The sequence below is a fragment of the Hyla sarda genome, unplaced genomic scaffold (genome assembly GCF_029499605.1).
Source record: "Hyla sarda isolate aHylSar1 unplaced genomic scaffold, aHylSar1.hap1 scaffold_1575, whole genome shotgun sequence".
NCBI classification, from domain to species: Eukaryota; Metazoa; Chordata; class Amphibia; order Anura; family Hylidae; genus Hyla; species Hyla sarda.
The window spans coordinates 1-27,925 of NW_026608212.1; the positions used below are offsets into that span (position 1 = coordinate 1).

A 27,925-nucleotide genomic window follows, 5' to 3' on the forward strand; every position below is an offset into this window, starting at 1 on the left:
AAGGCCGAGAAGCGATAACCGTGAAAGGGGCGGGCCCAACAAGGTGCCCTTCATGGGCACTATCACTGCTTGCTGTCAGGGAGGCTGCCAGACAATTTTCCATGCACACTCTGGGCTGGGGGGCAGTCAACCACCAGTACACACAGCAGAACCTAAACCCATACCATTATTGCTAAGCAGCAAGACAGGGGCCCATTGCACTCCCACGGGGCCTTTTTAAATGCAATCCATAACCCGGATTTGCCAGGAACCCTTCTTACTCCTCCTACTTGCATGTGACACTGGGCTTAGGATCTGCATAGGAAACACACACACAAGCACACACCTACCTTTGTTGCCTGCAGATGCCTCCTTGGCTGTCCCCAAACGGTATCAAACCAACACCCACGGGAAGCTGTAAGCATAGAGGACATGCCTGCACCCCATTGGACTTACCTGTGTGGGTTAAATCCGGGTTATTTGACAACCTATGGCGGTGATGGTTCTGCTCAGGCAGAGCAGTGCTGATGCTCCTCATAAAGCTGTCGCTGCTGTGAAGGTTCTAGGTGACATCACAAATCCCTATGGTTACATACACAACAAAGCTGGGTTGTTGTTGTTTACACTCTGCAAGGCCTGTGGAAGTGAGTGACATCATAGCACTGTAGTTCTGAGGGTTCTAGATGGATGCAACAATCTCCTGTTGCTTCTATGAAGGCCATAATAGACGACATCACCAAACAGCTCCATAGTCACATACACAGCAAAGGAGAGATGTTGTTTACACCTAGTGATGTCAGTGGTATTGAGTGACATCACAGCACAGTGCTAAGGCTCCTGGGCCTGGACACAGCAGCGGCTGCAATATCTCAACGGAGAATACGTTTATATATATGTGTGTGTGTGCGCGTATATATATATATATATATATATATATATATATATATATATATATATATTTCTCCGCCGAAATCACTTTTAAACCCATTTCCACCTTTTTTTCCCTTCTCTTCCTCTTACTTTTTTTTCACGTTTTTTTACGTTTTTCTCCTTTTCGCCTCTTTTCTGGGCGTATTATTCTTCTTTTTCTTCTTTTTTTTCGTCTAATGCATACCCCATCAGTGCAGCAATGCTTATTCAATACCGCCAGCAGATGGAGACACTGGGGGATAATTTTCTAAGGATTTATACTGATTTTTCCTGTCTGAATTTGTCGCACAGAAAGTTGCAGGCCAAATATGTGTGACATTTCTGCGACTTTAGCTTCTAGAGCATTTTTACAACATTATACATAGGTGCTGAATACATAAAAAGCGACTGTTCAGCGACAGACAAGTCGCATCGGCTGAAAGTAGGCCAGAATGTCAGTCCATGTTGGAGCAGGTTTAGATACAGTCTAAAGTATAGATCTCAAAGTCTGTGCACAGAATTTAGCAAGGGCCTCGCACCTTCTGATGCATCAGGTAGGTGCACAATAGCATAGCCTAACCCTCTGTACTTTGGTCTATATTGATGCGGGACATAGACAGCCAGCTGATGACCAATCCATTAGTGCAATGGATGGCTGGAAGCATTTGTCTTTGCCTTTGCAATACCACAGAAGCAATGCATGGTCAATGTACAGCAATGACACACCTGTGTGAACAGCCAGGAGACCCCCCCCCCCCCCCCCCCATGTTATGTTACATAGTTACATAGTTAGTACGGTCGAAAAAAGACATATGTCCATCAAGTTCAACCAGGGAATTAAGGGGTAGGGGTGTGGCGCGATATTGGGGAAGGGATGAGATTTTATATTTCTTCATAAGCATTAATCTTATTTTGTCAATTAGGAACATTCAGCACCCACCCGCTATCAAGGCAGCTGCCTATCATGTCATGCCCTACCTGCACAGGTGTGCTGGCTACTCAAATGATCCAATTAAGGAGGCCATTTAGTCAGCAGCAGCAGAAGTCCTGTGCCTGGACGCTCCAACAGCGGCCAGACACAAGCAGAAGCAGAAGCAGCAGAAGCAGCAGCAGCACCACCTTTTGTTTTTTGGCTGCAGCAGCAGCAAGGCCCACAGGGCTGGCTAGCTGGCTAGCCAGCAAGCAGGTAGCAATGAAAGTAGGAATCTTTCTTTTTAACCCTGTAAGGGGGTGGTGCACTGTACCCGAAGATACTGCCATATCGGGTCAATGCATAGGGCGACGGAAGCAAGCTTCGAAATCGGCCCCCGTTCTCAAAAATCCATTTAATATATGGTCCCCAGATAGGGGACGTATCAGATATTAAACTGATAAGAACAGATACTACACTTGATCTTAGCCAAAAGGCCGAGAAGCGATAACCGTGAAAGGGGCGGGCCCAACAAGGTGCCCTTCATGGGCACTATCACTGCTTGCTGTCAGGGAGGCTGCCAGACAATTTTCCATGCACACTCTGGGCTGGGGGGCAGTCAACCACCAGTACACACAGCAGAACCTAAACCCATACCATTATTGCTAAGCAGCAAGACAGGGGCCCATTGCACTCCCACGGGGCCTTTTTAAATGCAATCCATAACCCGGATTTGCCAGGAACCCTTCTTACTCCTCCTACTTGCATGTGACACTGGGCTTAGGATCTGCATAGGAAACACACACACAAGCACACACCTACCTTTGTTGCCTGCAGATGCCTCCTTGGCTGTCCCCAAACGGTATCAAACCAACACCCACGGGAAGCTGTAAGCATAGAGGACATGCCTGCACCCCATTGGACTTACCTGTGTGGGTTAAATCCGGGTTATTTGACAACCTATGGCGGTGATGGTTCTGCTCAGGCAGAGCAGTGCTGATGCTCCTCATAAAGCTGTCGCTGCTGTGAAGGTTCTAGGTGACATCACAAATCCCTATGGTTACATACACAACAAAGCTGGGTTGTTGTTGTTTACACTCTGCAAGGCCTGTGGAAGTGAGTGACATCATAGCACTGTAGTTCTGAGGGTTCTAGATGGATGCAACAATCTCCTGTTGCTTCTATGAAGGCCATAATAGACGACATCACCAAACAGCTCCATAGTCACATACACAGCAAAGGAGAGATGTTGTTTACACCTAGTGATGTCAGTGGTATTGAGTGACATCACAGCACAGTGCTAAGGCTCCTGGGCCTGGACACAGCAGCGGCTGCAATATCTCAACGGAGAATACGTTTATATATATGTGTGTGTGTGCGCGTATATATATATATATATATATATATATATATATATATATATATATTTCTCCGCCGAAATCACTTTTAAACCCATTTCCACCTTTTTTTCCCTTCTCTTCCTCTTACTTTTTTTTCACGTTTTTTTACGTTTTTCTCCTTTTCGCCTCTTTTCTGGGCGTATTATTCTTCTTTTTCTTCTTTTTTTTCGTCTAATGCATACCCCATCAGTGCAGCAATGCTTATTCAATACCGCCAGCAGATGGAGACACTGGGGGATAATTTTCTAAGGATTTATACTGATTTTTCCTGTCTGAATTTGTCGCACAGAAAGTTGCAGGCCAAATATGTGTGACATTTCTGCGACTTTAGCTTCTAGAGCATTTTTACAACATTATACATAGGTGCTGAATACATAAAAAGCGACTGTTCAGCGACAGACAAGTCGCATCGGCTGAAAGTAGGCCAGAATGTCAGTCCATGTTGGAGCAGGTTTAGATACAGTCTAAAGTATAGATCTCAAAGTCTGTGCACAGAATTTAGCAAGGGCCTCGCACCTTCTGATGCATCAGGTAGGTGCACAATAGCATAGCCTAACCCTCTGTACTTTGGTCTATATTGATGCGGGACATAGACAGCCAGCTGATGACCAATCCATTAGTGCAATGGATGGCTGGAAGCATTTGTCTTTGCCTTTGCAATACCACAGAAGCAATGCATGGTCAATGTACAGCAATGACACACCTGTGTGAACAGCCAGGAGACCCCCCCCCCCCCCCCCCCATGTTATGTTACATAGTTACATAGTTAGTACGGTCGAAAAAAGACATATGTCCATCAAGTTCAACCAGGGAATTAACGGGTAGGGGTGTGGCGCGATATTGGGGAAGGGATGAGATTTTATATTTCTTCATAAGCATTAATCTTATTTTGTCAATTAGGAACATTCAGCACCCACCCGCTATCAAGGCAGCTGCCTATCATGTCATGCCCTACCTGCACAGGTGTGCTGGCTACTCAAATGATCCAATTAAGGAGGCCATTTAGTCAGCAGCAGCAGAAGTCCTGTGCCTGGACGCTCCAACAGCGGCCAGACACAAGCAGAAGCAGAAGCAGCAGAAGCAGCAGCAGCACCACCTTTTGTTTTTTGGCTGCAGCAGCAGCAAGGCCCACAGGGCTGGCTAGCTGGCTAGCCAGCAAGCAGGTAGCAATGAAAGTAGGAATCTTTCTTTTTAACCCTGTAAGGGGGTGGTGCACTGTACCCGAAGATACTGCCATATCGGGTCAATGCATAGGGCGACGGAAGCAAGCTTCGAAATCGGCCCCCGTTCTCAAAAATCCATTTAATATATGGTCCCCAGATAGGGGACGTATCAGATATTAAACTGATAAGAACAGATACTACACTTGATCTTAGCCAAAAGGCCGAGAAGCGATAACCGTGAAAGGGGCGGGCCCAACAAGGTGCCCTTCATGGGCACTATCACTGCTTGCTGTCAGGGAGGCTGCCAGACAATTTTCCATGCACACTCTGGGCTGGGGGGCAGTCAACCACCAGTACACACAGCAGAACCTAAACCCATACCATTATTGCTAAGCAGCAAGACAGGGGCCCATTGCACTCCCACGGGGCCTTTTTAAATGCAATCCATAACCCGGATTTGCCAGGAACCCTTCTTACTCCTCCTACTTGCATGTGACACTGGGCTTAGGATCTGCATAGGAAACACACACACAAGCACACACCTACCTTTGTTGCCTGCAGATGCCTCCTTGGCTGTCCCCAAACGGTATCAAACCAACACCCACGGGAAGCTGTAAGCATAGAGGACATGCCTGCACCCCATTGGACTTACCTGTGTGGGTTAAATCCGGGTTATTTGACAACCTATGGCGGTGATGGTTCTGCTCAGGCAGAGCAGTGCTGATGCTCCTCATAAAGCTGTCGCTGCTGTGAAGGTTCTAGGTGACATCACAAATCCCTATGGTTACATACACAACAAAGCTGGGTTGTTGTTGTTTACACTCTGCAAGGCCTGTGGAAGTGAGTGACATCATAGCACTGTAGTTCTGAGGGTTCTAGATGGATGCAACAATCTCCTGTTGCTTCTATGAAGGCCATAATAGACGACATCACCAAACAGCTCCATAGTCACATACACAGCAAAGGAGAGATGTTGTTTACACCTAGTGATGTCAGTGGTATTGAGTGACATCACAGCACAGTGCTAAGGCTCCTGGGCCTGGACACAGCAGCGGCTGCAATATCTCAACGGAGAATACGTTTATATATATGTGTGTGTGTGCGCGTATATATATATATATATATATATATATATATATATATATATATATATATTTCTCCGCCGAAATCACTTTTAAACCCATTTCCACCTTTTTTTCCCTTCTCTTCCTCTTACTTTTTTTTCACGTTTTTTTACGTTTTTCTCCTTTTCGCCTCTTTTCTGGGCGTATTATTCTTCTTTTTCTTCTTTTTTTTCGTCTAATGCATACCCCATCAGTGCAGCAATGCTTATTCAATACCGCCAGCAGATGGAGACACTGGGGGATAATTTTCTAAGGATTTATACTGATTTTTCCTGTCTGAATTTGTCGCACAGAAAGTTGCAGGCCAAATATGTGTGACATTTCTGCGACTTTAGCTTCTAGAGCATTTTTACAACATTATACATAGGTGCTGAATACATAAAAAGCGACTGTTCAGCGACAGACAAGTCGCATCGGCTGAAAGTAGGCCAGAATGTCAGTCCATGTTGGAGCAGGTTTAGATACAGTCTAAAGTATAGATCTCAAAGTCTGTGCACAGAATTTAGCAAGGGCCTCGCACCTTCTGATGCATCAGGTAGGTGCACAATAGCATAGCCTAACCCTCTGTACTTTGGTCTATATTGATGCGGGACATAGACAGCCAGCTGATGACCAATCCATTAGTGCAATGGATGGCTGGAAGCATTTGTCTTTGCCTTTGCAATACCACAGAAGCAATGCATGGTCAATGTACAGCAATGACACACCTGTGTGAACAGCCAGGAGACCCCCCCCCCCCCCCATGTTATGTTACATAGTTACATAGTTAGTACGGTCGAAAAAAGACATATGTCCATCAAGTTCAACCAGGGAATTAAGGGGTAGGGGTGTGGCGCGATATTGGGGAAGGGATGAGATTTTATATTTCTTCATAAGCATTAATCTTATTTTGTCAATTAGGAACATTCAGCACCCACCCGCTATCAAGGCAGCTGCCTATCATGTCATGCCCTACCTGCACAGGTGTGCTGGCTACTCAAATGATCCAATTAAGGAGGCCATTTAGTCAGCAGCAGCAGAAGTCCTGTGCCTGGACGCTCCAACAGCGGCCAGACACAAGCAGAAGCAGAAGCAGCAGAAGCAGCAGCAGCACCACCTTTTGTTTTTTGGCTGCAGCAGCAGCAAGGCCCACAGGGCTGGCTAGCTGGCTAGCCAGCAAGCAGGTAGCAATGAAAGTAGGAATCTTTCTTTTTAACCCTGTAAGGGGGTGGTGCACTGTACCCGAAGATACTGCCATATCGGGTCAATGCATAGGGCGACGGAAGCAAGCTTCGAAATCGGCCCCCGTTCTCAAAAATCCATTTAATATATGGTCCCCAGATAGGGGACGTATCAGATATTAAACTGATAAGAACAGATACTACACTTGATCTTAGCCAAAAGGCCGAGAAGCGATAACCGTGAAAGGGGCGGGCCCAACAAGGTGCCCTTCATGGGCACTATCACTGCTTGCTGTCAGGGAGGCTGCCAGACAATTTTCCATGCACACTCTGGGCTGGGGGGCAGTCAACCACCAGTACACACAGCAGAACCTAAACCCATACCATTATTGCTAAGCAGCAAGACAGGGGCCCATTGCACTCCCACGGGGCCTTTTTAAATGCAATCCATAACCCGGATTTGCCAGGAACCCTTCTTACTCCTCCTACTTGCATGTGACACTGGGCTTAGGATCTGCATAGGAAACACACACACAAGCACACACCTACCTTTGTTGCCTGCAGATGCCTCCTTGGCTGTCCCCAAACGGTATCAAACCAACACCCACGGGAAGCTGTAAGCATAGAGGACATGCCTGCACCCCATTGGACTTACCTGTGTGGGTTAAATCCGGGTTATTTGACAACCTATGGCGGTGATGGTTCTGCTCAGGCAGAGCAGTGCTGATGCTCCTCATAAAGCTGTCGCTGCTGTGAAGGTTCTAGGTGACATCACAAATCCCTATGGTTACATACACAACAAAGCTGGGTTGTTGTTGTTTACACTCTGCAAGGCCTGTGGAAGTGAGTGACATCATAGCACTGTAGTTCTGAGGGTTCTAGATGGATGCAACAATCTCCTGTTGCTTCTATGAAGGCCATAATAGACGACATCACCAAACAGCTCCATAGTCACATACACAGCAAAGGAGAGATGTTGTTTACACCTAGTGATGTCAGTGGTATTGAGTGACATCACAGCACAGTGCTAAGGCTCCTGGGCCTGGACACAGCAGCGGCTGCAATATCTCAACGGAGAATACGTTTATATATATGTGTGTGTGTGCGCGTATATATATATATATATATATATATATATATATATATATATTTCTCCGCCGAAATCACTTTTAAACCCATTTCCACCTTTTTTTCCCTTCTCTTCCTCTTACTTTTTTTTCACGTTTTTTTACGTTTTTCTCCTTTTCGCCTCTTTTCTGGGCGTATTATTCTTCTTTTTCTTCTTTTTTTTCGTCTAATGCATACCCCATCAGTGCAGCAATGCTTATTCAATACCGCCAGCAGATGGAGACACTGGGGGATAATTTTCTAAGGATTTATACTGATTTTTCCTGTCTGAATTTGTCGCACAGAAAGTTGCAGGCCAAATATGTGTGACATTTCTGCGACTTTAGCTTCTAGAGCATTTTTACAACATTATACATAGGTGCTGAATACATAAAAAGCGACTGTTCAGCGACAGACAAGTCGCATCGGCTGAAAGTAGGCCAGAATGTCAGTCCATGTTGGAGCAGGTTTAGATACAGTCTAAAGTATAGATCTCAAAGTCTGTGCACAGAATTTAGCAAGGGCCTCGCACCTTCTGATGCATCAGGTAGGTGCACAATAGCATAGCCTAACCCTCTGTACTTTGGTCTATATTGATGCGGGACATAGACAGCCAGCTGATGACCAATCCATTAGTGCAATGGATGGCTGGAAGCATTTGTCTTTGCCTTTGCAATACCACAGAAGCAATGCATGGTCAATGTACAGCAATGACACACCTGTGTGAACAGCCAGGAGACCCCCCCCCCCCCCCCATGTTATGTTACATAGTTACATAGTTAGTACGGTCGAAAAAAGACATATGTCCATCAAGTTCAACCAGGGAATTAAGGGGTAGGGGTGTGGCGCGATATTGGGGAAGGGATGAGATTTTATATTTCTTCATAAGCATTAATCTTATTTTGTCAATTAGGAACATTCAGCACCCACCCGCTATCAAGGCAGCTGCCTATCATGTCATGCCCTACCTGCACAGGTGTGCTGGCTACTCAAATGATCCAATTAAGGAGGCCATTTAGTCAGCAGCAGCAGAAGTCCTGTGCCTGGACGCTCCAACAGCGGCCAGACACAAGCAGAAGCAGAAGCAGCAGAAGCAGCAGCAGCACCACCTTTTGTTTTTTGGCTGCAGCAGCAGCAAGGCCCACAGGGCTGGCTAGCTGGCTAGCCAGCAAGCAGGTAGCAATGAAAGTAGGAATCTTTCTTTTTAACCCTGTAAGGGGGTGGTGCACTGTACCCGAAGATACTGCCATATCGGGTCAATGCATAGGGCGACGGAAGCAAGCTTCGAAATCGGCCCCCGTTCTCAAAAATCCATTTAATATATGGTCCCCAGATAGGGGACGTATCAGATATTAAACTGATAAGAACAGATACTACACTTGATCTTAGCCAAAAGGCCGAGAAGCGATAACCGTGAAAGGGGCGGGCCCAACAAGGTGCCCTTCATGGGCACTATCACTGCTTGCTGTCAGGGAGGCTGCCAGACAATTTTCCATGCACACTCTGGGCTGGGGGGCAGTCAACCACCAGTACACACAGCAGAACCTAAACCCATACCATTATTGCTAAGCAGCAAGACAGGGGCCCATTGCACTCCCACGGGGCCTTTTTAAATGCAATCCATAACCCGGATTTGCCAGGAACCCTTCTTACTCCTCCTACTTGCATGTGACACTGGGCTTAGGATCTGCATAGGAAACACACACACAAGCACACACCTACCTTTGTTGCCTGCAGATGCCTCCTTGGCTGTCCCCAAACGGTATCAAACCAACACCCACGGGAAGCTGTAAGCATAGAGGACATGCCTGCACCCCATTGGACTTACCTGTGTGGGTTAAATCCGGGTTATTTGACAACCTATGGCGGTCATGGTTCTGCTCAGGCAGAGCAGTGCTGATGCTCCTCATAAAGCTGTCGCTGCTGTGAAGGTTCTAGGTGACATCACAAATCCCTATGGTTACATACACAACAAAGCTGGGTTGTTGTTGTTTACACTCTGCAAGGCCTGTGGAAGTGAGTGACATCATAGCACTGTAGTTCTGAGGGTTCTAGATGGATGCAACAATCTCCTGTTGCTTCTATGAAGGCCATAATAGACGACATCACCAAACAGCTCCATAGTCACATACACAGCAAAGGAGAGATGTTGTTTACACCTAGTGATGTCAGTGGTATTGAGTGACATCACAGCACAGTGCTAAGGCTCCTGGGCCTGGACACAGCAGCGGCTGCAATATCTCAACGGAGAATACGTTTATATATATGTGTGTGTGTGCGCGTATATATATATATATATATATATATATATATATATATATATTTCTCCGCCGAAATCACTTTTAAACCCATTTCCACCTTTTTTTCCCTTCTCTTCCTCTTACTTTTTTTTCACGTTTTTTTACGTTTTTCTCCTTTTCGCCTCTTTTCTGGGCGTATTATTCTTCTTTTTCTTCTTTTTTTTCGTCTAATGCATACCCCATCAGTGCAGCAATGCTTATTCAATACCGCCAGCAGATGGAGACACTGGGGGATAATTTTCTAAGGATTTATACTGATTTTTCCTGTCTGAATTTGTCGCACAGAAAGTTGCAGGCCAAATATGTGTGACATTTCTGCGACTTTAGCTTCTAGAGCATTTTTACAACATTATACATAGGTGCTGAATACATAAAAAGCGACTGTTCAGCGACAGACAAGTCGCATCGGCTGAAAGTAGGCCAGAATGTCAGTCCATGTTGGAGCAGGTTTAGATACAGTCTAAAGTATAGATCTCAAAGTCTGTGCACAGAATTTAGCAAGGGCCTCGCACCTTCTGATGCATCAGGTAGGTGCACAATAGCATAGCCTAACCCTCTGTACTTTGGTCTATATTGATGCGGGACATAGACAGCCAGCTGATGACCAATCCATTAGTGCAATGGATGGCTGGAAGCATTTGTCTTTGCCTTTGCAATACCACAGAAGCAATGCATGGTCAATGTACAGCAATGACACACCTGTGTGAACAGCCAGGAGACCCCCCCCCCCCCCATGTTATGTTACATAGTTACATAGTTAGTACGGTCGAAAAAAGACATATGTCCATCAAGTTCAACCAGGGAATTAAGGGGTAGGGGTGTGGCGCGATATTGGGGAAGGGATGAGATTTTATATTTCTTCATAAGCATTAATCTTATTTTGTCAATTAGGAACATTCAGCACCCACCCGCTATCAAGGCAGCTGCCTATCATGTCATGCCCTACCTGCACAGGTGTGCTGGCTACTCAAATGATCCAATTAAGGAGGCCATTTAGTCAGCAGCAGCAGAAGTCCTGTGCCTGGACGCTCCAACAGCGGCCAGACACAAGCAGAAGCAGAAGCAGCAGAAGCAGCAGCAGCACCACCTTTTGTTTTTTGGCTGCAGCAGCAGCAAGGCCCACAGGGCTGGCTAGTTGGCTAGCCAGCAAGCAGGTAGCAATGAAAGTAGGAATCTTTCTTTTTAACCCTGTAAGGGGGTGGTGCACTGTACCCGAAGATACTGCCATATCGGGTCAATGCATAGGGCGACGGAAGCAAGCTTCGAAATCGGCCCCCGTTCTCAAAAATCCATTTAATATATGGTCCCCAGATAGGGGACGTATCAGATATTAAACTGATAAGAACAGATACTACACTTGATCTTAGCCAAAAGGCCGAGAAGCGATAACCGTGAAAGGGGCGGGCCCAACAAGGTGCCCTTCATGGGCACTATCACTGCTTGCTGTCAGGGAGGCTGCCAGACAATTTTCCATGCACACTCTGGGCTGGGGGGCAGTCAACCACCAGTACACACAGCAGAACCTAAACCCATACCATTATTGCTAAGCAGCAAGACAGGGGCCCATTGCACTCCCACGGGGCCTTTTTAAATGCAATCCATAACCCGGATTTGCCAGGAACCCTTCTTACTCCTCCTACTTGCATGTGACACTGGGCTTAGGATCTGCATAGGAAACACACACACAAGCACACACCTACCTTTGTTGCCTGCAGATGCCTCCTTGGCTGTCCCCAAACGGTATCAAACCAACACCCACGGGAAGCTGTAAGCATAGAGGACATGCCTGCACCCCATTGGACTTACCTGTGTGGGTTAAATCCGGGTTATTTGACAACCTATGGCGGTCATGGTTCTGCTCAGGCAGAGCAGTGCTGATGCTCCTCATAAAGCTGTCGCTGCTGTGAAGGTTCTAGGTGACATCACAAATCCCTATGGTTACATACACAACAAAGCTGGGTTGTTGTTGTTTACACTCTGCAAGGCCTGTGGAAGTGAGTGACATCATAGCACTGTAGTTCTGAGGGTTCTAGATGGATGCAACAATCTCCTGTTGCTTCTATGAAGGCCATAATAGACGACATCACCAAACAGCTCCATAGTCACATACACAGCAAAGGAGAGATGTTGTTTACACCTAGTGATGTCAGTGGTATTGAGTGACATCACAGCACAGTGCTAAGGCTCCTGGGCCTGGACACAGCAGCGGCTGCAATATCTCAACGGAGAATACGTTTATACATATGTGTGTGTGTGCACGTATATATATATATATATATATATATATATATATATATATATATATATATATATATATATTTCTCCGCCGAAATCACTTTTAAACCCATTTCCACCTTTTTTTCCCTTCTCTTCCTCTTACTTTTTTTTCACGTTTTTTTACGTTTTTCTCCTTTTTGCCTCTTTTCTGGGCGTATTATTCTTCTTTTTCTTCTTTTTTTTCGTCTAATGCATACCCCATCAGTGCAGCAATGCTTATTCAATACCGCCAGCAGATGGAGACACTGGGGGATAATTTTCTAAGGATTTATACTGATTTTTCCTGTCTGAATTTGTCGCACAGAAAGTTGCAGGCCAAATATGTGTGACATTTCTGCGACTTTAGCTTCTAGAGCATTTTTACAACATTATACATAGGTGCTGAATACATAAAAAGCGACTGTTCAGCGACAGACAAGTCGCATCGGCTGAAAGTAGGCCAGAATGTCAGTCCATGTTGGAGCAGGTTTAGATACAGTCTAAAGTATAGATCTCAAAGTCTGTGCACAGAATTTAGCAAGGGCCTCGCACCTTCTGATGCATCAGGTAGGTGCACAATAGCATAGCCTAACCCTCTGTACTTTGGTCTATATTGATGCGGGACATAGACAGCCAGCTGATGACCAATCCATTAGTGCAATGGATGGCTGGAAGCATTTGTCTTTGCCTTTGCAATACCACAGAAGCAATGCATGGTCAATGTACAGCAATGACACACCTGTGTGAACAGCCAGGAGACCCCCCCCCCCCCATGTTATGTTACATAGTTACATAGTTAGTACGGTCGAAAAAAGACATATGTCCATCAAGTTCAACCAGGGAATTAAGGGGTAGGGGTGTGGCGCGATATTGGGGAAGGGATGAGATTTTATATTTCTTCATAAGCATTAATCTTATTTTGTCAATTAGGAACATTCAGCACCCACCCGCTATCAAGGCAGCTGCCTATCATGTCATGCCCTACCTGCACAGGTGTGCTGGCTACTCAAATGATCCAATTAAGGAAGGCCATTTAGTCAGCAGCAGCAGAAGTCCTGTGCCTGGACGCTCCAACAGCGGCCAGACACAAGCAGAAGCAGAAGCAGCAGAAGCAGCAGCAGCACCACCTTTTGTTTTTTGGCTGCAGCAGCAGCAAGGCCCACAGGGCTGGCTAGCTGGCTAGCCAGCAAGCAGGTAGCAATGAAAGTAGGAATCTTTCTTTTTAACCCTGTAAGGGGGTGGTGCACTGTACCCGAAGATACTGCCATATCGGGTCAATGCATAGGGCGACGGAAGCAAGCTTCGAAATCGGCCCCCGTTCTCAAAAATCCATTTAATATATGGTCCCCAGATAGGGGACGTATCAGATATTAAACTGATAAGAACAGATACTACACTTGATCTTAGCCAAAAGGCCGAGAAGCGATAACCGTGAAAGGGGCGGGCCCAACAAGGTGCCCTTCATGGGCACTATCACTGCTTGCTGTCAGGGAGGCTGCCAGACAATTTTCCATGCACACTCTGGGCTGGGGGGCAGTCAACCACCAGTACACACAGCAGAACCTAAACCCATACCATTATTGCTAAGCAGCAAGACAGGGGCCCATTGCACTCCCACGGGGCCTTTTTAAATGCAATCCATAACCCGGATTTGCCAGGAACCCTTCTTACTCCTCCTACTTGCATGTGACACTGGGCTTAGGATCTGCATAGGAAACACACACACAAGCACACACCTACCTTTGTTGCCTGCAGATGCCTCCTTGGCTGTCCCCAAACGGTATCAAACCAACACCCACGGGAAGCTGTAAGCATAGAGGACATGCCTGCACCCCATTGGACTTACCTGTGTGGGTTAAATCCGGGTTATTTGACAACCTATGGCGGTGATGGTTCTGCTCAGGCAGAGCAGTGCTGATGCTCCTCATAAAGCTGTCGCTGCTGTGAAGGTTCTAGGTGACATCACAAATCCCTATGGTTACATACACAACAAAGCTGGGTTGTTGTTGTTTACACTCTGCAAGGCCTGTGGAAGTGAGTGACATCATAGCACTGTAGTTCTGAGGGTTCTAGATGGATGCAACAATCTCCTGTTGCTTCTATGAAGGCCATAATAGACGACATCACCAAACAGCTCCATAGTCACATACACAGCAAAGGAGAGATGTTGTTTACACCTAGTGATGTCAGTGGTATTGAGTGACATCACAGCACAGTGCTAAGGCTCCTGGGCCTGGACACAGCAGCGGCTGCAATATCTCAACGGAGAATACGTTTATATATATGTGTGTGTGTGCGCGTATATATATATATATATATATATATATATATATATATATATATATATATTTCTCCGCCGAAATCACTTTTAAACCCATTTCCACCTTTTTTTCCCTTCTCTTCCTCTTACTTTTTTTTCACGTTTTTTTACGTTTTTCTCCTTTTCGCCTCTTTTCTGGGCGTATTATTCTTCTTTTTCTTCTTTTTTTTCGTCTAATGCATACCCCATCAGTGCAGCAATGCTTATTCAATACCGCCAGCAGATGGAGACACTGGGGGATAATTTTCTAAGGATTTATACTGATTTTTCCTGTCTGAATTTGTCGCACAGAAAGTTGCAGGCCAAATATGTGTGACATTTCTGCGACTTTAGCTTCTAGAGCATTTTTACAACATTATACATAGGTGCTGAATACATAAAAAGCGACTGTTCAGCGACAGACAAGTCGCATCGGCTGAAAGTAGGCCAGAATGTCAGTCCATGTTGGAGCAGGTTTAGATACAGTCTAAAGTATAGATCTCAAAGTCTGTGCACAGAATTTAGCAAGGGCCTCGCACCTTCTGATGCATCAGGTAGGTGCACAATAGCATAGCCTAACCCTCTGTACTTTGGTCTATATTGATGCGGGACATAGACAGCCAGCTGATGACCAATCCATTAGTGCAATGGATGGCTGGAAGCATTTGTCTTTGCCTTTGCAATACCACAGAAGCAATGCATGGTCAATGTACAGCAATGACACACCTGTGTGAACAGCCAGGAGACCCCCCCCCCCCCCCCCCCATGTTATGTTACATAGTTACATAGTTAGTACGGTCGAAAAAAGACATATGTCCATCAAGTTCAACCAGGGAATTAAGGGGTAGGGGTGTGGCGCGATATTGGGGAAGGGATGAGATTTTATATTTCTTCATAAGCATTAATCTTATTTTGTCAATTAGGAACATTCAGCACCCACCCGCTATCAAGGCAGCTGCCTATCATGTCATGCCCTACCTGCACAGGTGTGCTGGCTACTCAAATGATCCAATTAAGGAGGCCATTTAGTCAGCAGCAGCAGAAGTCCTGTGCCTGGACGCTCCAACAGCGGCCAGACACAAGCAGAAGCAGAAGCAGCAGAAGCAGCAGCAGCACCACCTTTTGTTTTTTGGCTGCAGCAGCAGCAAGGCCCACAGGGCTGGCTAGCTGGCTAGCCAGCAAGCAGGTAGCAATGAAAGTAGGAATCTTTCTTTTTAACCCTGTAAGGGGGTGGTGCACTGTACCCGAAGATACTGCCATATCGGGTCAATGCATAGGGCGACGGAAGCAAGCTTCGAAATCGGCCCCCGTTCTCAAAAATCCATTTAATATATGGTCCCCAGATAGGGGACGTATCAGATATTAAACTGATAAGAACAGATACTACACTTGATCTTAGCCAAAAGGCCGAGAAGCGATAACCGTGAAAGGGGCGGGCCCAACAAGGTGCCCTTCATGGGCACTATCACTGCTTGCTGTCAGGGAGGCTGCCAGACAATTTTCCATGCACACTCTGGGCTGGGGGGCAGTCAACCACCAGTACACACAGCAGAACCTAAACCCATACCATTATTGCTAAGCAGCAAGACAGGGGCCCATTGCACTCCCACGGGGCCTTTTTAAATGCAATCCATAACCCGGATTTGCCAGGAACCCTTCTTACTCCTCCTACTTGCATGTGACACTGGGCTTAGGATCTGCATAGGAAACACACACACAAGCACACACCTACCTTTGTTGCCTGCAGATGCCTCCTTGGCTGTCCCCAAACGGTATCAAACCAACACCCACGGGAAGCTGTAAGCATAGAGGACATGCCTGCACCCCATTGGACTTACCTGTGTGGGTTAAATCCGGGTTATTTGACAACCTATGGCGGTGATGGTTCTGCTCAGGCAGAGCAGTGCTGATGCTCCTCATAAAGCTGTCGCTGCTGTGAAGGTTCTAGGTGACATCACAAATCCCTATGGTTACATACACAACAAAGCTGGGTTGTTGTTGTTTACACTCTGCAAGGCCTGTGGAAGTGAGTGACATCATAGCACTGTAGTTCTGAGGGTTCTAGATGGATGCAACAATCTCCTGTTGCTTCTATGAAGGCCATAATAGACGACATCACCAAACAGCTCCATAGTCACATACACAGCAAAGGAGAGATGTTGTTTACACCTAGTGATGTCAGTGGTATTGAGTGACATCACAGCACAGTGCTAAGGCTCCTGGGCCTGGACACAGCAGCGGCTGCAATATCTCAACGGAGAATACGTTTATATATATGTGTGTGTGTGCGCGTATATATATATATATATATATATATATATATATATATATATATTTCTCCGCCGAAATCACTTTTAAACCCATTTCCACCTTTTTTTCCCTTCTCTTCCTCTTACTTTTTTTTCACGTTTTTTTACGTTTTTCTCCTTTTCGCCTCTTTTCTGGGCGTATTATTCTTCTTTTTCTTCTTTTTTTTCGTCTAATGCATACCCCATCAGTGCAGCAATGCTTATTCAATACCGCCAGCAGATGGAGACACTGGGGGATAATTTTCTAAGGATTTATACTGATTTTTCCTGTCTGAATTTGTCGCACAGAAAGTTGCAGGCCAAATATGTGTGACATTTCTGCGACTTTAGCTTCTAGAGCATTTTTACAACATTATACATAGGTGCTGAATACATAAAAAGCGACTGTTCAGCGACAGACAAGTCGCATCGGCTGAAAGTAGGCCAGAATGTCAGTCCATGTTGGAGCAGGTTTAGATACAGTCTAAAGTATAGATCTCAAAGTCTGTGCACAGAATTTAGCAAGGGCCTCGCACCTTCTGATGCATCAGGTAGGTGCACAATAGCATAGCCTAACCCTCTGTACTTTGGTCTATATTGATGCGGGACATAGACAGCCAGCTGATGACCAATCCATTAGTGCAATGGATGGCTGGAAGCATTTGTCTTTGCCTTTGCAATACCACAGAAGCAATGCATGGTCAATGTACAGCAATGACACACCTGTGTGAACAGCCAGGAGACCCCCCCCCCCCCCCCCCCATGTTATGTTACATAGTTACATAGTTAGTACGGTCGAAAAAAGACATATGTCCATCAAGTTCAACCAGGGAATTAACGGGTAGGGGTGTGGCGCGATATTGGGGAAGGGATGAGATTTTATATTTCTTCATAAGCATTAATCTTATTTTGTCAATTAGGAACATTCAGCACCCACCCGCTATCAAGGCAGCTGCCTATCATGTCATGCCCTACCTGCACAGGTGTGCTGGCTACTCAAATGATCCAATTAAGGAGGCCATTTAGTCAGCAGCAGCAGAAGTCCTGTGCCTGGACGCTCCAACAGCGGCCAGACACAAGCAGAAGCAGAAGCAGCAGAAGCAGCAGCAGCACCACCTTTTGTTTTTTGGCTGCAGCAGCAGCAAGGCCCACAGGGCTGGCTAGCTGGCTAGCCAGCAAGCAGGTAGCAATGAAAGTAGGAATCTTTCTTTTTAACCCTGTAAGGGGGTGGTGCACTGTACCCGAAGATACTGCCATATCGGGTCAATGCATAGGGCGACGGAAGCAAGCTTCGAAATCGGCCCCCGTTCTCAAAAATCCATTTAATATATGGTCCCCAGATAGGGGACGTATCAGATATTAAACTGATAAGAACAGATACTACACTTGATCTTAGCCAAAAGGCCGAGAAGCGATAACCGTGAAAGGGGCGGGCCCAACAAGGTGCCCTTCATGGGCACTATCACTGCTTGCTGTCAGGGAGGCTGCCAGACAATTTTCCATGCACACTCTGGGCTGGGGGGCAGTCAACCACCAGTACACACAGCAGAACCTAAACCCATACCATTATTGCTAAGCAGCAAGACAGGGGCCCATTGCACTCCCACGGGGCCTTTTTAAATGCAATCCATAACCCGGATTTGCCAGGAACCCTTCTTACTCCTCCTACTTGCATGTGACACTGGGCTTAGGATCTGCATAGGAAACACACACACAAGCACACACCTACCTTTGTTGCCTGCAGATGCCTCCTTGGCTGTCCCCAAACGGTATCAAACCAACACCCACGGGAAGCTGTAAGCATAGAGGACATGCCTGCACCCCATTGGACTTACCTGTGTGGGTTAAATCCGGGTTATTTGACAACCTATGGCGGTGATGGTTCTGCTCAGGCAGAGCAGTGCTGATGCTCCTCATAAAGCTGTCGCTGCTGTGAAGGTTCTAGGTGACATCACAAATCCCTATGGTTACATACACAACAAAGCTGGGTTGTTGTTGTTTACACTCTGCAAGGCCTGTGGAAGTGAGTGACATCATAGCACTGTAGTTCTGAGGGTTCTAGATGGATGCAACAATCTCCTGTTGCTTCTATGAAGGCCATAATAGACGACATCACCAAACAGCTCCATAGTCACATACACAGCAAAGGAGAGATGTTGTTTACACCTAGTGATGTCAGTGGTATTGAGTGACATCACAGCACAGTGCTAAGGCTCCTGGGCCTGGACACAGCAGCGGCTGCAATATCTCAACGGAGAATACGTTTATATATATGTGTGTGTGTGCGCGTATATATATATATATATATATATATATATATATATATATATTCTCCGCCGAAATCACTTTTAAACCCATTTCCACCTTTTTTTCCCTTCTCTTCCTCTTACTTTTTTTTCACGTTTTTTTACGTTTTTCTCCTTTTCGCCTCTTTTCTGGGCGTATTATTCTTCTTTTTCTTCTTTTTTTTCGTCTAATGCATACCCCATCAGTGCAGCAATGCTTATTCAATACCGCCAGCAGATGGAGACACTGGGGGATAATTTTCTAAGGATTTATACTGATTTTTCCTGTCTGAATTTGTCGCACAGAAAGTTGCAGGCCAAATATGTGTGACATTTCTGCGACTTTAGCTTCTAGAGCATTTTTACAACATTATACATAGGTGCTGAATACATAAAAAGCGACTGTTCAGCGACAGACAAGTCGCATCGGCTGAAAGTAGGCCAGAATGTCAGTCCATGTTGGAGCAGGTTTAGATACAGTCTAAAGTATAGATCTCAAAGTCTGTGCACAGAATTTAGCAAGGGCCTCGCACCTTCTGATGCATCAGGTAGGTGCACAATAGCATAGCCTAACCCTCTGTACTTTGGTCTATATTGATGCGGGACATAGACAGCCAGCTGATGACCAATCCATTAGTGCAATGGATGGCTGGAAGCATTTGTCTTTGCCTTTGCAATACCACAGAAGCAATGCATGGTCAATGTACAGCAATGACACACCTGTGTGAACAGCCAGGAGACCCCCCCCCCCCCCCCCCATGTTATGTTACATAGTTACATAGTTAGTACGGTCGAAAAAAGACATATGTCCATCAAGTTCAACCAGGGAATTAAGGGGTAGGGGTGTGGCGCGATATTGGGGAAGGGATGAGATTTTATATTTCTTCATAAGCATTAATCTTATTTTGTCAATTAGGAACATTCAGCACCCACCCGCTATCAAGGCAGCTGCCTATCATGTCATGCCCTACCTGCACAGGTGTGCTGGCTACTCAAATGATCCAATTAAGGAGGCCATTTAGTCAGCAGCAGCAGAAGTCCTGTGCCTGGACGCTCCAACAGCGGCCAGACACAAGCAGAAGCAGAAGCAGCAGAAGCAGCAGCAGCACCACCTTTTGTTTTTTGGCTGCAGCAGCAGCAAGGCCCACAGGGCTGGCTAGCTGGCTAGCCAGCAAGCAGGTAGCAATGAAAGTAGGAATCTTTCTTTTTAACCCTGTAAGGGGGTGGTGCACTGTACCCGAAGATACTGCCATATCGGGTCAATGCATAGGGCGACGGAAGCAAGCTTCGAAATCGGCCCCCGTTCTCAAAAATCCATTTAATATATGGTCCCCAGATAGGGGACGTATCAGATATTAAACTGATAAGAACAGATACTACACTTGATCTTAGCCAAAAGGCCGAGAAGCGATAACCGTGAAAGGGGCGGGCCCAACAAGGTGCCCTTCATGGGCACTATCACTGCTTGCTGTCAGGGAGGCTGCCAGACAATTTTCCATGCACACTCTGGGCTGGGGGGCAGTCAACCACCAGTACACACAGCAGAACCTAAACCCATACCATTATTGCTAAGCAGCAAGACAGGGGCCCATTGCACTCCCACGGGGCCTTTTTAAATGCAATCCATAACCCGGATTTGCCAGGAACCCTTCTTACTCCTCCTACTTGCATGTGACACTGGGCTTAGGATCTGCATAGGAAACACACACACAAGCACACACCTACCTTTGTTGCCTGCAGATGCCTCCTTGGCTGTCCCCAAACGGTATCAAACCAACACCCACGGGAAGCTGTAAGCATAGAGGACATGCCTGCACCCCATTGGACTTACCTGTGTGGGTTAAATCCGGGTTATTTGACAACCTATGGCGGTGATGGTTCTGCTCAGGCAGAGCAGTGCTGATGCTCCTCATAAAGCTGTCGCTGCTGTGAAGGTTCTAGGTGACATCACAAATCCCTATGGTTACATACACAACAAAGCTGGGTTGTTGTTGTTTACACTCTGCAAGGCCTGTGGAAGTGAGTGACATCATAGCACTGTAGTTCTGAGGGTTCTAGATGGATGCAACAATCTCCTGTTGCTTCTATGAAGGCCATAATAGACGACATCACCAAACAGCTCCATAGTCACATACACAGCAAAGGAGAGATGTTGTTTACACCTAGTGATGTCAGTGGTATTGAGTGACATCACAGCACAGTGCTAAGGCTCCTGGGCCTGGACACAGCAGCGGCTGCAATATCTCAACGGAGAATACGTTTATATATATGTGTGTGTGTGCGCGTATATATATATATATATATATATATATATATATATATATATCTCCGCCGAAATCACTTTTAAACCCATTTCCACCTTTTTTTCCCTTCTCTTCCTCTTACTTTTTTTTCACGTTTTTTTACGTTTTTCTCCTTTTCGCCTCTTTTCTGGGCGTATTATTCTTCTTTTTCTTCTTTTTTTTCGTCTAATGCATACCCCATCAGTGCAGCAATGCTTATTCAATACCGCCAGCAGATGGAGACACTGGGGGATAATTTTCTAAGGATTTATACTGATTTTTCCTGTCTGAATTTGTCGCACAGAAAGTTGCAGGCCAAATATGTGTGACATTTCTGCGACTTTAGCTTCTAGAGCATTTTTACAACATTATACATAGGTGCTGAATACATAAAAAGCGACTGTTCAGCGACAGACAAGTCGCATCGGCTGAAAGTAGGCCAGAATGTCAGTCCATGTTGGAGCAGGTTTAGATACAGTCTAAAGTATAGATCTCAAAGTCTGTGCACAGAATTTAGCAAGGGCCTCGCACCTTCTGATGCATCAGGTAGGTGCACAATAGCATAGCCTAACCCTCTGTACTTTGGTCTATATTGATGCGGGACATAGACAGCCAGCTGATGACCAATCCATTAGTGCAATGGATGGCTGGAAGCATTTGTCTTTGCCTTTGCAATACCACAGAAGCAATGCATGGTCAATGTACAGCAATGACACACCTGTGTGAACAGCCAGGAGACCCCCCCCCCCCCCCATGTTATGTTACATAGTTACATAGTTAGTACGGTCGAAAAAAGACATATGTCCATCAAGTTCAACCAGGGAATTAAGGGGTAGGGGTGTGGCGCGATATTGGGGAAGGGATGAGATTTTATATTTCTTCATAAGCATTAATCTTATTTTGTCAATTAGGAACATTCAGCACCCACCCGCTATCAAGGCAGCTGCCTATCATGTCATGCCCTACCTGCACAGGTGTGCTGGCTACTCAAATGATCCAATTAAGGAGGCCATTTAGTCAGCAGCAGCAGAAGTCCTGTGCCTGGACGCTCCAACAGCGGCCAGACACAAGCAGAAGCAGAAGCAGCAGAAGCAGCAGCAGCACCACCTTTTGTTTTTTGGCTGCAGCAGCAGCAAGGCCCACAGGGCTGGCTAGCTGGCTAGCCAGCAAGCAGGTAGCAATGAAAGTAGGAATCTTTCTTTTTAACCCTGTAAGGGGGTGGTGCACTGTACCCGAAGATACTGCCATATCGGGTCAATGCATAGGGCGACGGAAGCAAGCTTCGAAATCGGCCCCCGTTCTCAAAAATCCATTTAATATATGGTCCCCAGATAGGGGACGTATCAGATATTAAACTGATAAGAACAGATACTACACTTGATCTTAGCCAAAAGGCCGAGAAGCGATAACCGTGAAAGGGGCGGGCCCAACAAGGTGCCCTTCATGGGCACTATCACTGCTTGCTGTCAGGGAGGCTGCCAGACAATTTTCCATGCACACTCTGGGCTGGGGGGCAGTCAACCACCAGTACACACAGCAGAACCTAAACCCATACCATTATTGCTAAGCAGCAAGACAGGGGCCCATTGCACTCCCACGGGGCCTTTTTAAATGCAATCCATAACCCGGATTTGCCAGGAACCCTTCTTACTCCTCCTACTTGCATGTGACACTGGGCTTAGGATCTGCATAGGAAACACACACACAAGCACACACCTACCTTTGTTGCCTGCAGATGCCTCCTTGGCTGTCCCCAAACGGTATCAAACCAACACCCACGGGAAGCTGTAAGCATAGAGGACATGCCTGCACCCCATTGGACTTACCTGTGTGGGTTAAATCCGGGTTATTTGACAACCTATGGCGGTCATGGTTCTGCTCAGGCAGAGCAGTGCTGATGCTCCTCATAAAGCTGTCGCTGCTGTGAAGGTTCTAGGTGACATCACAAATCCCTATGGTTACATACACAACAAAGCTGGGTTGTTGTTGTTTACACTCTGCAAGGCCTGTGGAAGTGAGTGACATCATAGCACTGTAGTTCTGAGGGTTCTAGATGGATGCAACAATCTCCTGTTGCTTCTATGAAGGCCATAATAGACGACATCACCAAACAGCTCCATAGTCACATACACAGCAAAGGAGAGATGTTGTTTACACCTAGTGATGTCAGTGGTATTGAGTGACATCACAGCACAGTGCTAAGGCTCCTGGGCCTGGACACAGCAGCGGCTGCAATATCTCAACGGAGAATACGTTTATATATATGTGTGTGTGTGCGCGTATATATATATATATATATATATATATATATATATATATATTCTCCGCCGAAATCACTTTTAAACCCATTTCCACCTTTTTTTCCCTTCTCTTCCTCTTACTTTTTTTTCACGTTTTTTTACGTTTTTCTCCTTTTCGCCTCTTTTCTGGGCGTATTATTCTTCTTTTTCTTCTTTTTTTTCGTCTAATGCATACCCCATCAGTGCAGCAATGCTTATTCAATACCGCCAGCAGATGGAGACACTGGGGGATAATTTTCTAAGGATTTATACTGATTTTTCCTGTCTGAATTTGTCGCACAGAAAGTTGCAGGCCAAATATGTGTGACATTTCTGCGACTTTAGCTTCTAGAGCATTTTTACAACATTATACATAGGTGCTGAATACATAAAAAGCGACTGTTCAGCGACAGACAAGTCGCATCGGCTGAAAGTAGGCCAGAATGTCAGTCCATGTTGGAGCAGGTTTAGATACAGTCTAAAGTATAGATCTCAAAGTCTGTGCACAGAATTTAGCAAGGGCCTCGCACCTTCTGATGCATCAGGTAGGTGCACAATAGCATAGCCTAACCCTCTGTACTTTGGTCTATATTGATGCGGGACATAGACAGCCAGCTGATGACCAATCCATTAGTGCAATGGATGGCTGGAAGCATTTGTCTTTGCCTTTGCAATACCACAGAAGCAATGCATGGTCAATGTACAGCAATGACACACCTGTGTGAACAGCCAGGAGACCCCCCCCCCCCCCATGTTATGTTACATAGTTACATAGTTAGTACGGTCGAAAAAAGACATATGTCCATCAAGTTCAACCAGGGAATTAAGGGGTAGGGGTGTGGCGCGATATTGGGGAAGGGATGAGATTTTATATTTCTTCATAAGCATTAATCTTATTTTGTCAATTAGGAACATTCAGCACCCACCCGCTATCAAGGCAGCTGCCTATCATGTCATGCCCTACCTGCACAGGTGTGCTGGCTACTCAAATGATCCAATTAAGGAGGCCATTTAGTCAGCAGCAGCAGAAGTCCTGTGCCTGGACGCTCCAACAGCGGCCAGACACAAGCAGAAGCAGAAGCAGCAGCAGCACCACCACCTTTTGTTTTTTGGCTGCAGCAGCAGCAAGGCCCACAGGGCTGGCTAGCTGGCTAGCCAGCAAGCAGGTAGCAATGAAAGTAGGAATCTTTCTTTTTAACCCTGTAAGGGGGTGGTGCACTGTACCCGAAGATACTGCCATATCGGGTCAATGCATAGGGCGACGGAAGCAAGCTTCGAAATCGGCCCCCGTTCTCAAAAATCCATTTAATATATGGTCCCCAGATAGGGGACGTATCAGATATTAAACTGATAAGAACAGATACTACACTTGATCTTAGCCAAAAGGCCGAGAAGCGATAACCGTGAAAGGGGCGGGCCCAACAAGGTGCCCTTCATGGGCACTATCACTGCTTGCTGTCAGGGAGGCTGCCAGACAATTTTCCATGCACACTCTGGGCTGGGGGGCAGTCAACCACCAGTACACACAGCAGAACCTAAACCCATACCATTATTGCTAAGCAGCAAGACAGGGGCCCATTGCACTCCCACGGGGCCTTTTTAAATGCAATCCATAACCCGGATTTGCCAGGAACCCTTCTTACTCCTCCTACTTGCATGTGACACTGGGCTTAGGATCTGCATAGGAAACACACACACAAGCACACACCTACCTTTGTTGCCTGCAGATGCCTCCTTGGCTGTCCCCAAACGGTATCAAACCAACACCCACGGGAAGCTGTAAGCATAGAGGACATGCCTGCACCCCATTGGACTTACCTGTGTGGGTTAAATCCGGGTTATTTGACAACCTATGGCGGTCATGGTTCTGCTCAGGCAGAGCAGTGCTGATGCTCCTCATAAAGCTGTCGCTGCTGTGAAGGTTCTAGGTGACATCACAAATCCCTATGGTTACATACACAACAAAGCTGGGTTGTTGTTGTTTACACTCTGCAAGGCCTGTGGAAGTGAGTGACATCATAGCACTGTAGTTCTGAGGGTTCTAGATGGATGCAACAATCTCCTGTTGCTTCTATGAAGGCCATAATAGACGACATCACCAAACAGCTCCATAGTCACATACACAGCAAAGGAGAGATGTTGTTTACACCTAGTGATGTCAGTGGTATTGAGTGACATCACAGCACAGTGCTAAGGCTCCTGGGCCTGGACACAGCAGCGGCTGCAATATCTCAACGGAGAATACGTTTATATATATGTGTGTGTGTGCACGTATATATATATATATATATATATATATATATATATATATATATATATATATATTTCTCCGCCGAAATCACTTTTAAACCCATTTCCACCTTTTTTTCCCTTCTCTTCCTCTTACTTTTTTTTCACGTTTTTTTACGTTTTTCTCCTTTTTGCCTCTTTTCTGGGCGTATTATTCTTCTTTTTCTTCTTTTTTTTCGTCTAATGCATACCCCATCAGTGCAGCAATGCTTATTCAATACCGCCAGCAGATGGAGACACTGGGGGATAATTTTCTAAGGATTTATACTGATTTTTCCTGTCTGAATTTGTCGCACAGAAAGTTGCAGGCCAAATATGTGTGACATTTCTGCGACTTTAGCTTCTAGAGCATTTTTACAACATTATACATAGGTGCTGAATACATAAAAAGCGACTGTTCAGCGACAGACAAGTCGCATCGGCTGAAAGTAGGCCAGAATGTCAGTCCATGTTGGAGCAGGTTTAGATACAGTCTAAAGTATAGATCTCAAAGTCTGTGCACAGAATTTAGCAAGGGCCTCGCACCTTCTGATGCATCAGGTAGGTGCACAATAGCATAGCCTAACCCTCTGTACTTTGGTCTATATTGATGCGGGACATAGACAGCCAGCTGATGACCAATCCATTAGTGCAATGGATGGCTGGAAGCATTTGTCTTTGCCTTTGCAATACCACAGAAGCAATGCATGGTCAATGTACAGCAATGACACACCTGTGTGAACAGCCAGGAGACCCCCCCCCCCCCCATGTTATGTTACATAGTTACATAGTTAGTACGGTCGAAAAAAGACATATGTCCATCAAGTTCAACCAGGGAATTAAGGGGTAGGGGTGTGGCGCGATATTGGGGAAGGGATGAGATTTTATATTTCTTCATAAGCATTAATCTTATTTTGTCAATTAGGAACATTCAGCACCCACCCGCTATCAAGGCAGCTGCCTATCATGTCATGCCCTACCTGCACAGGTGTGCTGGCTACTCAAATGATCCAATTAAGGAGGCCATTTAGTCAGCAGCAGCAGAAGTCCTGTGCCTGGACGCTCCAACAGCGGCCAGACACAAGCAGAAGCAGAAGCAGCAGAAGCAGCAGCAGCACCACCTTTTGTTTTTTGGCTGCAGCAGCAGCAAGGCCCACAGGGCTGGCTAGCTGGCTAGCCAGCAAGCAGGTAGCAATGAAAGTAGGAATCTTTCTTTTTAACCCTGTAAGGGGGTGGTGCACTGTACCCGAAGATACTGCCATATCGGGTCAATGCATAGGGCGACGGAAGCAAGCTTCGAAATCGGCCCCCGTTCTCAAAAATCCATTTAATATATGGTCCCCAGATAGGGGACGTATCAGATATTAAACTGATAAGAACAGATACTACACTTGATCTTAGCCAAAAGGCCGAGAAGCGATAACCGTGAAAGGGGCGGGCCCAACAAGGTGCCCTTCATGGGCACTATCACTGCTTGCTGTCAGGGAGGCTGCCAGACAATTTTCCATGCACACTCTGGGCTGGGGGGCAGTCAACCACCAGTACACACAGCAGAACCTAAACCCATACCATTATTGCTAAGCAGCAAGACAGGGGCCCATTGCACTCCCACGGGGCCTTTTTAAATGCAATCCATAACCCGGATTTGCCAGGAACCCTTCTTACTCCTCCTACTTGCATGTGACACTGGGCTTAGGATCTGCATAGGAAACACACACACAAGCACACACCTACCTTTGTTGCCTGCAGATGCCTCCTTGGCTGTCCCCAAACGGTATCAAACCAACACCCACGGGAAGCTGTAAGCATAGAGGACATGCCTGCACCCCATTGGACTTACCTGTGTGGGTTAAATCCGGGTTATTTGACAACCTATGGCGGTGATGGTTCTGCTCAGGCAGAGCAGTGCTGATGCT

At 46.2% G+C, this 27,925-nt stretch overlaps 12 non-coding genes across 12 annotated transcripts; all 12 read right to left on the reverse strand.

The window, feature by feature from the left end:
• Positions 1 to 2,116: 2,116 nt before the first annotated feature.
• Positions 2,117 to 2,307, reverse strand: LOC130310565 (U2 spliceosomal RNA). Its single transcript, XR_008859076.1, has one exon. It is a non-coding gene; the product is annotated as a U2 spliceosomal RNA (small nuclear RNA).
• A 2,096-nt stretch (positions 2,308 to 4,403) lies between these two features.
• Positions 4,404 to 4,594, reverse strand: LOC130310576 (U2 spliceosomal RNA). The gene has a single exon (XR_008859087.1). It is a non-coding gene; the product is annotated as a U2 spliceosomal RNA (small nuclear RNA).
• A 2,096-nt stretch (positions 4,595 to 6,690) lies between these two features.
• Positions 6,691 to 6,881, reverse strand: LOC130310588 (U2 spliceosomal RNA). The gene has a single exon (XR_008859099.1). It is a non-coding gene; the product is annotated as a U2 spliceosomal RNA (small nuclear RNA).
• A 2,089-nt stretch (positions 6,882 to 8,970) lies between these two features.
• LOC130310598 (U2 spliceosomal RNA) lies at positions 8,971 to 9,161 on the reverse strand. The gene has a single exon (XR_008859107.1). It is a non-coding gene; the product is annotated as a U2 spliceosomal RNA (small nuclear RNA).
• A 2,087-nt stretch (positions 9,162 to 11,248) lies between these two features.
• LOC130310599 (U2 spliceosomal RNA) lies at positions 11,249 to 11,439 on the reverse strand. The gene has a single exon (XR_008859108.1). It is a non-coding gene; the product is annotated as a U2 spliceosomal RNA (small nuclear RNA).
• A 2,105-nt stretch (positions 11,440 to 13,544) lies between these two features.
• Positions 13,545 to 13,735, reverse strand: LOC130310566 (U2 spliceosomal RNA). The gene has a single exon (XR_008859077.1). It is a non-coding gene; the product is annotated as a U2 spliceosomal RNA (small nuclear RNA).
• A 2,100-nt stretch (positions 13,736 to 15,835) lies between these two features.
• Positions 15,836 to 16,026, reverse strand: LOC130310567 (U2 spliceosomal RNA). The gene has a single exon (XR_008859078.1). It is a non-coding gene; the product is annotated as a U2 spliceosomal RNA (small nuclear RNA).
• Positions 16,027 to 18,120: 2,094 nt separating this feature from the next.
• Positions 18,121 to 18,311, reverse strand: LOC130310568 (U2 spliceosomal RNA). The gene has a single exon (XR_008859079.1). It is a non-coding gene; the product is annotated as a U2 spliceosomal RNA (small nuclear RNA).
• Positions 18,312 to 20,401: 2,090 nt separating this feature from the next.
• On the reverse strand, positions 20,402 to 20,592 carry LOC130310569 (U2 spliceosomal RNA). The gene has a single exon (XR_008859080.1). It is a non-coding gene; the product is annotated as a U2 spliceosomal RNA (small nuclear RNA).
• A 2,086-nt stretch (positions 20,593 to 22,678) lies between these two features.
• Positions 22,679 to 22,869, reverse strand: LOC130310570 (U2 spliceosomal RNA). The gene has a single exon (XR_008859081.1). It is a non-coding gene; the product is annotated as a U2 spliceosomal RNA (small nuclear RNA).
• Positions 22,870 to 24,949: 2,080 nt separating this feature from the next.
• On the reverse strand, positions 24,950 to 25,140 carry LOC130310571 (U2 spliceosomal RNA). The gene has a single exon (XR_008859082.1). It is a non-coding gene; the product is annotated as a U2 spliceosomal RNA (small nuclear RNA).
• Positions 25,141 to 27,239: 2,099 nt separating this feature from the next.
• Positions 27,240 to 27,430, reverse strand: LOC130310572 (U2 spliceosomal RNA). Its single transcript, XR_008859083.1, has one exon. It is a non-coding gene; the product is annotated as a U2 spliceosomal RNA (small nuclear RNA).
• Between the last annotated feature and the right edge of the window lie 495 nt (positions 27,431 to 27,925).